Raw genomic sequence first — 16051 nt, 5'->3', positions numbered from 1 at the left:
CTACAGCTGATCCTGACGACGATCCATAGATCCTGTAGGCAGATTTCAGTATGTCAGGAGATAAATCCCGAAAAGCAGAAAACACTCCAACTTCATATGCAATCAAGAAACTACAGCCTCTAAACAGTAGAGTGTAAGGTCTTCCCTCTTTTCCACTTATTTTCAGCATCTCTCCTAGCTCCAAGCACACCAACAACAAGAAAACAGCTGCCCAACAGCTTCAATGGGTTTTCCAGAGCCAGCCAACCCTCAGCTGTGGTTCTCTTTCCAACCACACACTCACTGTTTTATATGCCTCTGTTTGACATAAATCTCTGAGCCAAAGGCCCAGTGAAACAGCAGCAGTGGGCAGAAGTGGATGATGTGGTGTCCTAACGCTCATTAAAATAACATTACTGCATTGCAGGGTGCCTGAGGCGAGCACTGGCAGCCCCAGGCGATGCGGACAGCCACGTCACACTGATGTCTTGGGGGAGCAGCTCAGGGGTCTTGTGGGCCCCAAGACTGAGTCTTTGGCAGGGAAAAGCTGCTTCCCAAAGTGGTGAACTGCTGCAGTGATACCCTGGAGTTCCAGCACAAAATTCCAGCCTCTTGGGCAGTAGGAATACGCAAATATTCCCTGGTACAAAAGAGTCTTGCAAGCTGCTGCTCAAAACTCTCTTGCTCCATTTGCAACAGGTTGCCAAACCCCATCACAGGGAGTGGAGAAGGTGGCCGGATTACTAAAGAAATCACAACAGAATTTGGAGAAGGTGACTGGGTTACTAAAGAAATCACAACCCAAGTTGTTTTCCTTCTTTCACAATTTCAGGGCCTGAGTTTGCTTACAAAAGGGTAAAAATATAGTGTCCAGGTAACAACAACTGGTTTAACCTGCCTCCTACATGGCTGAGGTTTCAGTAGAGCAACAGGTGGATAAAGACAGAAAGAAGGGGGCAAAAACTCTGACAAACACAGGGTTTTTTTGGTTATCCACGCAGAAATGCAAAGCTTTTTTAGCTTTGCAGCTGGGTGAAACATTGGGAAGCTGCTGCTGGGAAAAGCAGTGCTGAGAGCTGGGCAAGACTGAGGCAAGTGGTCAGCACAAACAATAACAACTAGGACACCCCTCTTCTGATATACACAGAAATCTACCCAACACCTCCAGGCAGAACACTTCCAAAGCCACATGCTGGGGCTGGGAGGGCTGTGGGCTCCACTAACCCCAAAGCATCAGCCCAGGGTTAATCCAGCCCCAATTCCACAGGGGAGCAGCGTCTGCCACCACCCAGGAGCCAGGGCACTGAGCTCCTTGCACACACCTTGCAGATGCTGCTGCTGAGCAGCAAAATAAAACTGAAGACTCAAGACAAGAGGAAGAAATATATTCCATGCCTAATCGAGAGGACAAATGTACTGGAAATAATTTTCCATCTAGTTTTTAGTGCAAGGATCCTCCCCTAAGAATTAACTGCAATGAGAAGAGTCAACTTCCGGTGCAGGAGGGAAGTGGCACTTGGAAGCCATGGGTGAGGCACACAAAGCTCTTGAGCTTAAGGAAAATCTTTATGCCCACTTCCGTGGCTGGGGGATAAAACAGAGCCAGACTTGTAGAAGCACCAGCATTCCCAGTGCTCCAAGCCTCGGGTTCAAGCCCTCCTGCCCTCAGTCAGCAGCACAAGAGGGAACTACTAATGTGACACATTATTGCACTGCTTTCCAAATACATCTGGAGAACTCTGGCACTCCAATCCCAACCCAAACCCAGGGATCACACCACACATGCCATGTTTTACTCTTAATTGCACCTCTGTAATATTGAGATAGTTTCTAAATCCTTTTACCTTCTTACTCAATCTTGCAGCACCAAGAATTAAGCAGTGTTTATCATGGAAAAGCAGAGGGAAGCCAAGACTGCACCTGCCTATTCCTTCCTAACAGGTAGTGCCACGGCTCCTTGGCTTTCAAAGCCCTGGACTGTCCCTGGTGTCTTCCAAAAGGAGCAAGGAGTTAGAAAAAATGCAGTTGGGTGCACTTTGTGTCAGAGTGAGGTACCCAGGGCTCCACAAAGGTGGGGCTTCGAAAGAAGAAGTCTGGGTGATCTGAGTAGGTGTGACCCAGGTGACATAAAAAGTGATTGGGAAATATGCTGTGGAAATGCAGAAGCTGTTTCTTGGCCCCTCTCTGCCCTGCCCCAGGGTGGGACACAAGGCTCTGTGTGTCCCTGAGTGATGTCCTGTGTTTTAAGTCTGTTGCTTCACTAGGCCAAACACCCTTGTGGCATTTGTCATTTCCCCATCACCGGGTCAGAAATCATTGTGAGCCCAGGGACCCTGCTCATCTGTCCCTCATTTCTTCATCCCAGCTTTGGGGACAAGCTTGGCTTTGGCACATCCAGTGTGGGCCACTTTGAAGCTCCAGGAGGCAAATGAAACAAAGGAATCTGTGCCTGACAATACAGGGCAATAGCCCAAACACGATCTTCCTCATACGGGATTCAAATGAACCAGGAGCCACCTCAGCTGCTCAGGCAGGACACAGCAGGGACAGGCTGGCACCTGCCAGGAGAATCTCACCTCCCCAAGGTGGAATATTTAACACTGAGCTGACACCAAACCATTTCCCTCATGGATCTGCTGCAATTTCAAAGCTGTGACCTCAGGCTGCCCTGTTCTGGAAATGCTACAACACACCGTTGCTAACCTCCTTACATTTCTGATGTGCAAATCCTTCCAAGAGAAAGACTTTGAGGAATTTGTTTCTGTGGGACAATGAATCAGCCCAGAAGCCAACATGCACCTGTCAGACTCCAGGCACTGGCACAGACCTCGACCAACAGCTCTGCGGGCAGTGAGGAGCTGGTGCTGTGTGGGCAGGATCACAACTGGGAGCTGTGGATGTGCTGCTGCCCTCACAGACCCCCTGCACCAGAAATATCATCTCCTGCACCTCAGAAAAACAGGAAAAGCCATGTCCTGGAAGTTTTTACACACAGCCACAGCTTTGGTCCCCTTAGACAGCGTCTGGCTGCTCAAAATGCACCTCCCTGGCTCAGGTAGCTTTAGCTGGCCAGGGCTCAGGGCAAAAGGCAGCATTCAGGAGGGGCTGAGCGCATTCAAGCTGCACACAGAGCCCTCTCCAAAATTTCCTGCTCCTGCCATACTTGCAGCAGCGCCCAACAGCGATCTAAAAGCCCCAGGGCAATTGAAAAGATCCCTACAGACTAGGAAATATTTCTCTCCTTCTTGAAAGCTGAGTTTTATTATTTGTGTCTGAACAGTCCGTGATTAATCAAGGGGTTTCCATGGCACCTCCCCAGTTCAGTGCACTGGAACAGGAGCAGAACGAAGGAGTGGCTCTGGCAGGGGTTTGAACTTGCCCACGCCGGGGCCTTGCTCAGCTGTGTGCGCTCACCTGGGCCCCTCAGCTGTCTCTTGGCTGCTCCGTGTTTCATCACACCCCAGTCGCTGCCTCCTCGGCAGGAAGGGCTGACACTGGCCCAGGGGGCACATTCCCATCCCTGCCCTCCTACCAGGACACAGATTTTAGCAGAGTTGACAACACGAGCGAGGTTTTTTGCAGCTGATATCACTGACAACCTTTATTCTAAGTAGGGAAGAAAAGTGTGGGAATGATCCAGCCTGGACCTTGCCTCACTGATTGGCATTTCTGTGGCTTTGGTCTCAGAACTTCCCAGAATATGTCACAAACTTATCTTTCCTTCTGCCAGGAGTCAGGAGTGTGGCACCCGAACCTCCAGCCTATGCTACGTTCAGCATTAAGGAGAGAAACCTTTTCCCTGTTCCCATGACAAACACCTCATCCAGGGGTATGAGGTGATGATGTCACTGCCCAGGGCGGCCGTGTGAGCTGCCCTGGCTGATGAAATGGTGACTTCAGCACGGTGACTTCACCCGGCTCTGGAGCAGTGCCCGGTGCTCCCAGCCAAGGGCAGGGCTCTGCAGGTCAGACCTTCCTGCTCAGCTGCACCCCGGGCAGAGCACCAGGAAATGCTGGAGCAGATCACCCCCAGCTGGAAGGACTTCTGGTAGGCACGGCTTCATTTCAGGCCAGAAGAGATTCCTTAGCCTTGCCAGACTCTTAGGATCACCCTGTTACGCTACTAAGAGATGTCAGTATCAGAGAACAGAATCCCAGAATGGTTTGGCCTGGGAGAAACATTAACGCTTATCCAGTTCCACTCCAGCCATGGCAGGGACACCTTCGCTATCCCAGGCTGCTCCAAGCTCTGTTCAACCTGGCCTCGAAAAAATTACACACCAGGGCCAAGTGGGAGCCCTGTGGGATACAGGCACAGCTGGGCTGCTGGGTTACTTGGTGTCCTGGTTTAGGGCAAGTTTGGGAGGAAAAACAAATGGGATACAATTCAGCATCATAAAGTCACCCTAGGACATATGGGAAAAAGGAAGAAGCTCAGCCTAGTTGATCTAGTTGATTTGCACCCAAGTGACAGTCTGAGACTCTCTGGCACAGGGAGTGCTGCTCAGCAGCAGGAGGATGATGCTTCTACAGAATTGTGGAATCATACAGTCATGGAATGGTTTGGGCTGGAAGGGACCTTAAAACTCATCTCATTCCATCCCCTGCTATGGGCAATAGCACCCTCCACTAGACCAGGTTCTTTCAAGTTCTGTCCAGCCTGGCCTTGCTCCAGGTGCTCCCTGGTGAATCTCTATTCTCTGGATTAATCGCTGTTCCTTGGATAAACTGCTTTTCCCTGGGTTCAGGAGCCCCTGCTAAAGGCCCGCTGCTCCTGGCACTCCGAGAGCCGGCTTGCACCCGGTGCTCTGAGGGCTCGGCCGTCCCTAGGGCTCTGAGGATTTGGCCGTTCCCGGCACTCTGAGGGCTCGGCCATTCCCAGAGCTCTGAGGGCTCGACCGTTCCCGTTCCCGGCTCTCTGAGGGTGCAGCCGTTCCCGTTCCCCGAGCTCTAAGGGCTCAGCCGTTCCCCCTCACGGCTCTCTCAGGGCTCGGTCGTTCCCAGAGCTCTCAGGGCTCGGCCGTTCCCATTCCCTGCTCTCCCAGGGTTCGGCCGCTCCCGTTCCCCGAGCTCTCAGGAATCGGCCGTTCCCGGGGCTCTGAGGGCTCAGCCGTTCCCCCCTCCTGGCTCTCTGAGGGCTCGGCCGTTCCCACCCCCATCTCTCCGAGGGGCGGGGCTGGCTGCCCTCACGGCTGCCCTCACGGCTGCCCTCACGGCTGCCCTCACGGCTGCCCTCACGGCTGCCCTCACGGCTGCCCTCACGGCTGCCCTCAGCCAAGATGGCGGCTGCGGCAATCGCCGGCTCTGTGCATGCGCCGTGCGAGCCTTTAGAAATTGGTGTAAACTTTGTTAATTTGTGGCGGTGGCGATTAATAAATATTTTTTTTCTGTGTTGTTATATTCTCTCTGCACAGCTCAGACCGTGTCTGACACAGATGATAAAGCCAGGCCTGTTGTCAGTAACACCCACTTTGTGCTGGTGGTCCCAAGTCAGGGAGGATTTAGAGAATGCCAGACTGGTTTGGGTGGGAGGAGGCCTTAAGGCTCATCTCCTTCCACTTCTTACTAAAGGGTGAGGACAAGAAGATGTTAGAGCAGAGCACCTTCAGCTGGGAGATCTTTGGGCAGGCAGGACTTCATTCCAGCCTAGAAGAGTTTTGTTAGCCTATGTGGACCCTTAGGATCACTGTTATACCAGAAAGACACTCGAAAATTAGATCACAGAATTGCAGAATGGTTTGGGTTGGAAGGGGCCTCAAAGCTCATCCTGTTCCCCCCCCTGCCATGGCAGGGACACCTTCCACTAGCCCAGGTTGCTCCAAGCCCTGTCCAACCTAGCCTTGAAATAAATACACAGCCGAGAGGAGCGGGAGCCCTGTGGGAGGCAGGCACAGGTGGGAGTGCTGGGAACTCCAGTGTGGCTGGAGTACTTGGTGAAACTTATAAAAACTCAGCTTGAGAGAGCTCAGAAGGAGATTTTATAGTCCTGCTCTCCAGTTCAAAGCACTGCGTGCTGGGAGTTCAAACCAGGGCACTCAAGATATGGTTTAGCTGTGTAGAAGTGAGAGGTTTCAAGGAAAAGTAAAGGTCTCCTTCATTGCAGAAGGAATTAATAAGCCTGAGTGGATGTGCCCATGTGTCTCAGAGCTCCCCAAAATCTTGGCAATAGTTACAGTCTCATGAAATCCAGCTGCTTGTGATGAGAGACACCAGCTGCTGCTCCGGGAAGGGATAGAAACTGATGTCAACTGAATATTTGAAAATATTCAAAATATTTTAGCAGTAAGAGCTTCAGAAACTTAAATTGTAAAAAATAACGGAATGGTTTTTTCCTGTTCTGGGAATACAGCTGGGTCCGACTGTCATGTGGTGCAAGAGGGAGCATCGGTTTGAGGACAACAGTGCTGCTCCTGTAGCTGTTGGCTGCTTCCCTATTCCTGATCAGCTTCAGCACCCAAAAGATTCCAGGCTCGCTGAGACTGAGAAGAAGCAAGACTAAAGCACTCGTGTGGTGGGCAAATCTAAGATCCGATTTCCAGCCTTTAAACACTTTGTCCTTAAATACAGCACTGAGCAGACAGATGGTTTGACCTTCCTCCCGTCTCACTTGTCGGAGTGGGCTGGGCTGCGCGTGGCTGCGCGTTTGTCTGCGAGCGGAGCGGGGTGGCCGTGCCATCTGCCAGGTGGCTCTGGACTCGCTGGATCCAACTGTCAGCTTTGGGAAAGGATCCCGCATCCACACGAGCAGATCCCTGGCAGCACCTGTGGGGTTCAGAGCCCGAGCGCTGAAAAGCAGCTCTTGGAAGGAAAAAGGCTCATCGTGGCGGTGTCGTGCTGTTGGATACAATCACAGTCCAGGATAAAAGCTGCTTTTAAGGAGCAGTGCTGCAATGGCTGTGACAAGTGACTGGAGCAGGCCAAATGGAGTTTGTTTTCCTTCTGTCCCTGGTGTTTAGGAGCCAGGGAGCTGTGCAGCCGGTGCTTTGTACCGCGTCAATTGACGGCAACAGTCACAGTCTGTGTGAGAGCATCACATGCCTGGCCAAGATGAAGGGGACCCCAGGGAGGTCTTGGCATCTGTCACTGGCACTTTGGAGGAGGAGGAGAGCACAGAATGCTGTGTGGGGTTTGATCTGGGGGCTTTTGTGGCCAGAGTGTGTGGGTGAATCTGCTGGTCCCTAAGAGGGCCGGGGGTTTTGAGTCACAGCCCCTGTTGTGCCTCAGTTCTGCTGCTTTAGGGGGGCAGTTCCGCAGGTTTTAGACAAAGAGAATTTAAGGAGGGACCTGGCTGGCTGGACTGTGTTTGTCCAAGCTGTCCTGCTTTCCCTGGACAAGGAGATGACTTGTTGATCAGATGGCGGGGTTCAGATGGAGGGGTTGTGCTTGGAGGGCAACATGCACAGCAAGGCACAACTTCCCCTTCTGTCCCTGCTCTCAGTGTCTGCGTGAGTCACATCCCATCTGTCCCTCTGTGGAGCCAAGAGGGGAGATACGGGGTTGAAATAGAAATTTGGGCTGTGCTGGTACAGCCCATGCTGGCACCAAATGGGGATCAGAGCCAAAGGTTCCTGCTCCTCCCGGACAAATAACTGCTGTCTTTGGTGGACAGGAACACTTTGAGCCTCAGGCTGCTTACTGCATCCCTGTCCTTTCCCAGCCTTGTCCCCTGGGACAAACCACCAGGTGCAGGTGTCCCATGGAGGTAATTCCCAAAATAAGGTCAGGGAAAGGGGAGGGAGGGATGAACCCAATGCGCTGGCCTGTGCACCTGAGGAGCTGTGGGTAGGAAGGGTCTGTGGAGATGCTCAGCCTTTTACAATTCATAGACTGAGCTTTTATTCCCACAGGATCTTGGGGAAGCGCTGTGCTGGATGGAGAGAACGAGAGCTTTGTCTCTGCCAAGGCCAGCAGTGCAAGGGGGGATCTGCTCAGGGCTCTGCAAAGTGGTGATTGCAGCTCAGACAGGGTTGAGCCCAGTGGGGATTGTCGCAGAAGTGGGAGCAACGCACATCTGTGGGAGAGGTCCTTAAAGCCCTTGTTCACACTCAGGAAATCCTTAGTGAAGTGAGCTGGAGCCAGTCACCATCTCTTCACATCTCTGCCTGGGAAACGAGGGAATGTGGCTCGGCAGAGCTGTGGATTTCTGCAGAGCTTCACAAGAGGGCAGAAAACAGCTGCAGAAGAGTGAGTGGCTCTGGGAGCCTGACAGTGACTTTCTGATGGAAAATTCTAAGGGAAGCTGGGGTCTGCTTGGAGGCAGGAGCGTACTGCGGATTTGCCAGCAGAGCTGGCATAAACACGGAGCAGAGAGCAAAGCCAAGAGCAGCGTCCCTGCCGAGAGCACCCTGTGTGAGCAGCTCTGCGTTTCATACGAGCAGCCACAGCCTTCCCCATCCCTCTGCCTCCTGGGGACGGCAAAGGGGGTTTATTCCAGGTGCAAGTGTGGGGAGAGCAGGAAGGAGAAATGAAGCTATGAGATGGTGTTTACTCAGGGTTGTGGGAGGTTTGAGAAGGGGTGGTCGGATGTGGTTATTCCCTTGCTTAGCTGAAGTTCAGCCCCTCTTGTCCCAAAGATGCTTTTTCTCCTGTTTCCCAAACAAGAATTGGGGTTTACCCCTGGAAATTGGTGTGCTGGAGGGAGAACAGAGCTCTCCCTGGGGCAGATAAATCACTGGCCATGCACGGTGGTGTCCAGGCAGACCCATCACCCTGAGTGTGCCTTGCTTAGACCTGGCCTAGGGAAAACCCTGCCATGGCCACATCAAAGCCACCAGCCATGGCCTCGGGGGGCTCCGAGTTTGCCAGCTCCAAGGAACCCATAAGAGGGATTTGTATGTGTGAAATTAAAGTCATCACCCATGAGAACCAGCACTTAACCCCCGCTTCTCCAGCTCTGGTACCCAGGGGTTTGGAGACGTGCCGTGTGTCTGGCACCACGGGCAGGAGCAGCCAGCAGGCCCAGCTTGTCCTTTTCCACAGCTGAGCCCCGGGCAGCCCTTCTCCCAGCATGGAGAGTGAAGTGAATGTCTTTGTACCTTCACAAGGAGAAGGAAGCTGGAAGTGCTGATTTCCCCCTTTTCCAAACAAGCTCTTTGAACCTTGGGCTCTGACTACTCAGCACCAAGTTTCTCCAGGGCTGGAATAGGTGTTGGATGCTGTTTTCCTTTCCCCCCATTTCTAACAGAGGGAGGACAGCCTCAGGCTCTGGATATTTTTTCTCTCCTCCATTGATTTGCCTGTAGGAGCAGAGCCCAGGTCCTGACTCTCATCCTCCCTGCAACCCCCAGACAACACCCAGCCCCTCGCTGTGGGAGCAGATGGAGAACCACGGAGCAGATGGATCCTGATGGGAGCTTATGGTGTAACCCCAAAGGACCCCCCGGGATGCTCCAGGTTGCAAACCAGCACAACAGAGAGCAGGGCAAGGACAGATCCGACACACCAAGAATCAATCTTACACCGCCTAAGTGCTGGGAAGAGCCTGGGGAAACACAGCAGCTGTTTAGACTCAGACTTGAACTAAACATCCTGCAAAGCAAAGTCTCGCCTCTTAAAACCCTTCACCTGTGACGGGGAATTTTCCTGAGACGTCCTGGCAGCCAGGCTGACTCCCAGGGAAGTGCAGAACCCGTGGCACCTGGGCCACCAGCCTTCCCTCATGGGGACTCTGGCCTGGAGGTGGGACTTGCCCATGTGGATCTGCTTTAGGAAATCGGTGCCAAAGTCTTTAAAATAATTTACAAACCGCTTTCGCTTTGCATTATTTAAAAGGAACTAAAAATAAATCTTTAGTTGTAAAGCAAAATAAAAACACTGCCATCTTTCATTTCAGTTATTATACAGTAGCTGGCATTCTTTAGACAAAGCTTAAAATAACCATGAACATACCAGTGAAAATAAATGCGTGAGTCATGTTTGTTAACGCGGGATTAGAAGTATTGCTCTTGGCTCTCCTCCTGTGTAGCATCGTCTGCTCTTTCAAGCAGATACAAGGTTTTGGCTGGGCTGGTGAAAGAAAATTCATGATCCATCAATTCTAGGTCATCCTGAGAGGGACCTGTGTAAGGTGATTTTAAACCAGGGGCTATTTTTTGTCGATTTGTCAATCTCTGGCACCGTGGTGTTGTGAATATTGTGTACTGTGAACTGATGGTAGGAATCAGATTTATACTTCACTCTTTGTCTGTGTAAGCTTGGTTTGGGGGGGTTAAATGCTAAAATGGTTTGGGTTGGAAAGGACCTTAAGACTCACCCAGTTTCACCCCTCTGCCATGGGCAGCGACACCTTCCACTATCCCAGAGTGCTCCAAGCCCCATCCAAACCTGGCCTTGGACACTTCCAGGGATAAGGCAGCTGCTCAGGGCAACCTGTGCCAGGACCTCACCACCCTCTGAATAAAGAAATTCTTTGTAATATCTAATCTAACCCTGCCCTCTCAGTTTATTAACATTCCCCCTTGTCCTATCACTATCTGCCATTTAAAGATTCTCTCTCTCTCCTTTTTTTAAGCCCTGAAGGTTCTGGAAAGCTGCAGTGAGATCTCCCCACAGCCGTTTTTTCTCCATCCTGAACAAAAAAATGGGGAAACTCACTCGAATATTCATCTCCAGAGGTGCTGTGTGCTGGGCTGGCTCCTGCATTTCTCTGCTCTCCTTTTATGACTCTCCTCCCTGGGGCTGGAGTGGAGACAGGAGGAGGGTGGTACCAGCATGGCATTTCCAGAAGTTGCTCATGGGCTTCAGGCTGTGTGTGGTCCATCATCTGCTTTTCGACTACAAAGACCCCAGATTTCCTCTTTGGAACAAACTGGTGCTGGCGTTTTGCTCTCTGCCTCTTGCCTGCAGCTGGGCGCAGAGAGGGGCCAGCAAGATGTCGTTCAAATCCCATCTCAGCCACTGTGGGGCTGCTGCAGAGGGTGGAGCAGCCATGGGAGGGGAGAGCAGCGGCCTGGTGATGTGCTGGTGGGCATGGCCAGGCAGCTGGATGTCTGTCAGAGTGCACTCACTCCCTGTGGCCAAAGCAGAGGGCTTTGGGACAGCAGGACAGGACGGACGCTGCCCTTGTCCCTGCGCGTGGCTCTCATGGAGGTTTTGGGGTGCTTTGAGGAGACATCAGTGGCCCTGTGTGGAGCAGCTGAATCTCCAGGGCTTAACAGCTTTGACAGCCCAGCTCTGCTGGGTGTTGCTCTGGCAGGAGTTACCTTCCTGGCTGCCTGGAGGTGACTGTCCCTGCAGGAGGGGTGGCTCGGTGCTCACATGTGTCCGCACCCCGCTGCCGGGGCTCACAGCCAGGCCCGGCACCACGAGCTGGGGTGACAGGGGTTGGAGCCAGGCGGTGACATGCAGCGTTCAGGAGGCAAGAGACAGCAGTGACAGCTGGCCTTTTGTGACAAGACAGGGCCAGACAGTCAGAAAGGACCCCAGGAGAGACAGGAGAGCGCATGTGGAAGATGCAGAGCAAGGATTCCGGCAAGCAGCTGGTCAAGGATCTTTCTGAAGGACCTGTAGTGAGTTGTGGAGCCTCAAATCAGAGACAGAATCATGGAATCCTGTAATCCAGAATGCTTTGGGTTGGAAGAAACCTTAAAGATCATCCAGGTCCAGCCTCTAACTGGGCAGGGACACCTTCCACTAGACCAAGTCGCTCCAACCTGGCCTTGGACACTTCCAGGGATGGGACAGCCACAGCTTCTCTGGAAGACCTGTGCCAGGGCTTTACCATCCTCACAGGGAAGAATTTCTTTCTAACATCCATTCTAGATCTACTTTCTTTCAGTTTGAAACCTTTCCCTCCTGGTCTGCCATTACGTGTCCTTGTAAAATGTTTCTCTCCACCTTTCTTGAAGGCTCCCTACAAGAAAACAACTCTGTAATCCACATAATCCATCTGCATCCAGGTCTGCTGCCCTGGGTCCCTCTCTGGGAAGGTCTCAAGAGGTGCAAGGTGGATCTTAGCTCTGCCTTGCACCTGAATTTCAGCATCCTCCTCCTCCTCTAATCATCCACCCCATGGCTGGCAAAATGGGAAATGTGAAGTACGTTACCCCCCCATAATCTTTGTATTTTTTGGTGTCAGCCTCCTTCTGCAGGGGATTTCCGTGTCTTCCTCTTTTCATAAGAGGAATTCTTTAAATATCCCAGTCCAAATATAGGCCAGCAAGAGGGATTTCTTATATGTCTAATTAAGGAAAAACCCCAACCCACCAGGTCTGGGTTGCACTGCTTAGTACAGCACGATTGTATCTCGAGTGTGATGCTCTTTCTTAGTTATTGTGTCTCTAGATCCTTGGCTCACGTTTTTCAGGGCAGACACAAGCTGGGAACTCCCACTTTGGGAGGGAAATCAGGAAAAAAAAAAAAGACTGAAAAATAATCAGTGAGTGCTGGTGCATGTAGCTGACAGAAAGCATTAGCGCTGAATTCCTCAGACAGAACTTGGCTTCATTAGACAAGTTAGTAGTGATGCATATTAATTGAGGAGGAACACATTTTTGTTATTTATGAGGGAGAAAAACGCATTTTCCTATGAATATTTAATGAAGCATCCCCTTCCCCCCTGTTCAATTTTTCCTGCTTGTTTCAGCCGAGTTCAAATGGGCTTCTGGGCAGAAGGAGTCCAACTCACTGCTGTGCCATCTGAAAAACAGCGCCGGCTTGTGACCTCCCCTGTCTCAGGGGCTTCACACCTCCCTCAGTGGCTCTTAATTCTTTGATTTTTATTACTGCCGTTGTGCAAAGTGTCAGAGCTCCCAGTCTGGTGTGAGAATTCCCCCATCCTGCTCCTGATGCTGCCTCCACATGGTGCTCAGGCACTGTGAGACTGTCCAAAATTTCTTTATTTCTGCAGAGACTGAAAATCACGGTTTGAAATCCCATTCCCAGCCTGAATTTTTGTATTGGTTGGAGCAGGATTGTGGCGTTAAGGCCAAGAAAAACGTGGGTCGAGATGCCTTCTGCAAGAAGAGGTTCAGCTGCCCTGGGTGAACCCCAGATCTGCTGCTCTTTTCAATGCCAGGAGAGACTGGGAACCAGCACTCCCTGAACAATTTTTAGTAGAAATGCCTCGAGAAACCATTCTTCCCTTCCTCCCTCCAGACTTTGATTTTTATCCCTTTGGATTTCTGGTGGTGGGTGGAGGAAGCCGCGAGAAAGGTCAGGGCAACCCCGCTTGGCTGGAGGCGCGTCCGGACATTTTGGGATGACAGCGGCCTTTTCTAAGATCCCCTGGCAGAGCAGAGGCAGAGGAGAGCCCCTTGCTTTCCTTCATCCCCTGGCAGCCTGGCCTCTGCCACCTGACATGGGCAGCAGCCTGGCACTCGTGGGGGCATCGGGCTGCTGGGTGCTGATCCAAGCGGAATCAGACCCTTGGCTGGCGGGGTGGCAGCTCCTTCCTCTGTGCTCCTTTGGCTCGCAAACGAAAGAGGAGAAGCCAGAGGCTGCTGGCGGGTCCCAGCCGTCAGGGCTGCTCTCCTGCTTCACTGACAATGTGTTAATTGCCTGCCTGGCGAGTGGCTCTGCTGGCTGCCTGCTGCTGGGGCTCTTTTGTTCTTCTTCCTCTCGGAAATAAAAAAGAAATATCTGCAAAGAGCCCCGTGCTTTCCCCCATCCCTCCCAGCGAGAAATGCGGTGTATCAGATTTGTCCCCAGAAACCGGGAGAACTCAGCCCCCTGCGCCTTGGGGGAGCAGAGGACACAAATTCCCTTATTGCCAGCACTGAGGATGGACGCTGCTTCCTCCCGTAGGATCCTCCTCTCTCCCCTTGCTTAACCCCGCTGAGCAAACAGGGGTTGGTCCCTCGTAGGGAGCAGAGTCTTGCAGAAGAGGAGTTTGGATTCTGCTGGGCACCTCTTGCTGTGCTGAGCAGCACTGAGGAGCTCTGAGGAGCACTGAGGAGCTCTGAGGAGCACTGAGGAGCACTGAGGAGCTCTGAGGAGCACTGAGGAGCACTGAGGAGCTCTGAGGAGCACTGAGGAGCAGTGAGTAGTGCTGAGGAGTGCTGAGGAACACTGAGGAGCTCTGAGCAGCACTGAGCAGCACTGAGGAGCTCTGAGGAGCACTGAGGAGCACTGAGGAGCAGTGAGTAGTGCTGAGGAGCACTGAGGAGCTCTGAGGAGCACTGAGGAGTGCTGAGGAACACTGAGGAGCACTGAGGAGCACTGAGGAGCAGTGAGTAATGCTGAGGAGTGCTGAGGAGCACTGAGGAGCTCTGAGCAGCACTGAGTAGTGCTGAGGAGCACTGAGGAGCACTGAGGAGCAGTGAGTAGTGCTGAGGAGCACTGAGGAGCACTGAGCAGCACTGAGCAGCACTGAGCAGCACTGAGCAGCACTGAGTACTGCTGAGGAGCACTGAGGAGCACTGAGGAACATTGAGCAGCACTGAGCAGTTCTGAGCAGCACTGAGGAGCTCTGAGGAGCACTGAGGAGCACTGAGGAACATTGAGCAGCACTGAGGAACACTGAGCAGCTCTGAGCAGCTCTGAGCAGCTCTGAGCAGCACTGAGGAGCTCTGAGGAGCACTGAGGAACACTGAGCAGCACTGAGCAGCACTGAGGAACATTGAGCAGCACTGAGCAGCTCTGAGCAGCTCTGAGCAGCACTGAGGAGCTCTGAGGAGCACTGTGTAACAATAAGCTGCAATGCACAACACTGAGGCACAGAGCAGCACCGAGCTGCACGATTGCCTCCCCCGTGCTGATGCAATGGCCCAGAGCTGGAGCTGTTTGCCAGCCCCGCCGAGCAGAGCCGGCCCTGCGCTCCTGCCTTGGGTGACTGTCACACACAAGGTTATTACGGGTGACAGCCTTGTCTCCCCTCTGAGAAATCACACACCAGCGCCGTATCCATTGCACTCAAATTCACTGAAGACAATAAATGACCCATGTCTCTCTTTAGGCTGGGGTGTTTTAATACAGAGAATGGCGTTGCTGTTCAAATCCTGCTTTGGGAGAGCCTCCTGCCTCCCGCAGCCAGAGCTATCTGGCAGTTTCTCCTCACCTTGGCTGGCAGCATATTTTCCTGCTGCCCTGGAGCCACGGTGGGGCTGGTGGGTGGCTGTGCTCAGCGCTGCGCGGAGGTGGCAGAGCCCTGCTTTGCCTGCAGGCAGCTCTGATGAGGTTTGGCAGCCCAGAAGAGCAGCCTCGACTCCTTGCCAAACATTTCTCTCTCTGCTTCACGTGGTTTGGCTGGATTGTAACCCCAGAGGTGGGGGCAGACTGAGAACACTTTCAGAGACGGGAGCGTGTGGGGACAGTCTGGGTGTCTCTTCACTCCCGTTTCTCATTTGTGGCTGCACTAAGGTTTAATTTGGCCCTCCAAAGAGGAATTTTCTTCCCCTGTCCCCCTTCCCAAGTGGTGCAAATAATTGCTATGTGCTCCTTACATGGCGTTTGGGGTCAGATTCCCATAAAGTGCGGCAGTTCCTGAAATCTAGGGGGAATAATGATGCTCCTTTGGCTGGTTTGACCTCAGAGCTTCTCTCTTGCAATGATTTCTTGCAGGTTTCCAATCCCAGACACTGTCTGAGGCACAGAAGGACTGTGAGGTGGAAGGCTGAGATCACACCCAAAGCCCACAGAAACCATCAGCTCTTTTCCTGCAGACTCTGGGCAGGCAATACCTTTTTGACCCATTTATAGCCGAGTCTAACAGTGAAAACCACCCACCAGGAAGTGGAGGTTGGGTCCCAGGCCAAGGTGTTGAAATTCATGTCTTTTAAGGATGGAAGAACTTGCTGGAAGAACCTCACTTATAACAGCACCCACCCCAAGCAGATGAGGTGCTTTTCCAGGTAGTTCTTACCTGCAGGGACCCTATAGACTTCCACAGGGAACACTGGTGTACCTGTTACTAAAAGGTTGACAAATGTGAGTATAAAATGGGATGGAAGCCCTCAGCTCCTGGGTGGATGAGTCTGGATGCTGGACCATGAATTTGAGGATAAATCCTATATATTCATCCTGGAGAAGAAAAGGCTTTGACCTGAAGGGAGCCTACAAGAAACACAGAGTGAGACTATTTATAGGTGCCTAGAGTGACAGGACATGGGGGAACAGCTTCAAACTAACAGTGAGT

Source organism: Hirundo rustica, chromosome 24 (genome assembly GCF_015227805.2).
Source record: "Hirundo rustica isolate bHirRus1 chromosome 24, bHirRus1.pri.v3, whole genome shotgun sequence".
Lineage (NCBI taxonomy): Eukaryota > Metazoa > Chordata > Aves > Passeriformes > Hirundinidae > Hirundo > Hirundo rustica.
Note: the sequence above shows the minus strand (reverse complement) of the source record.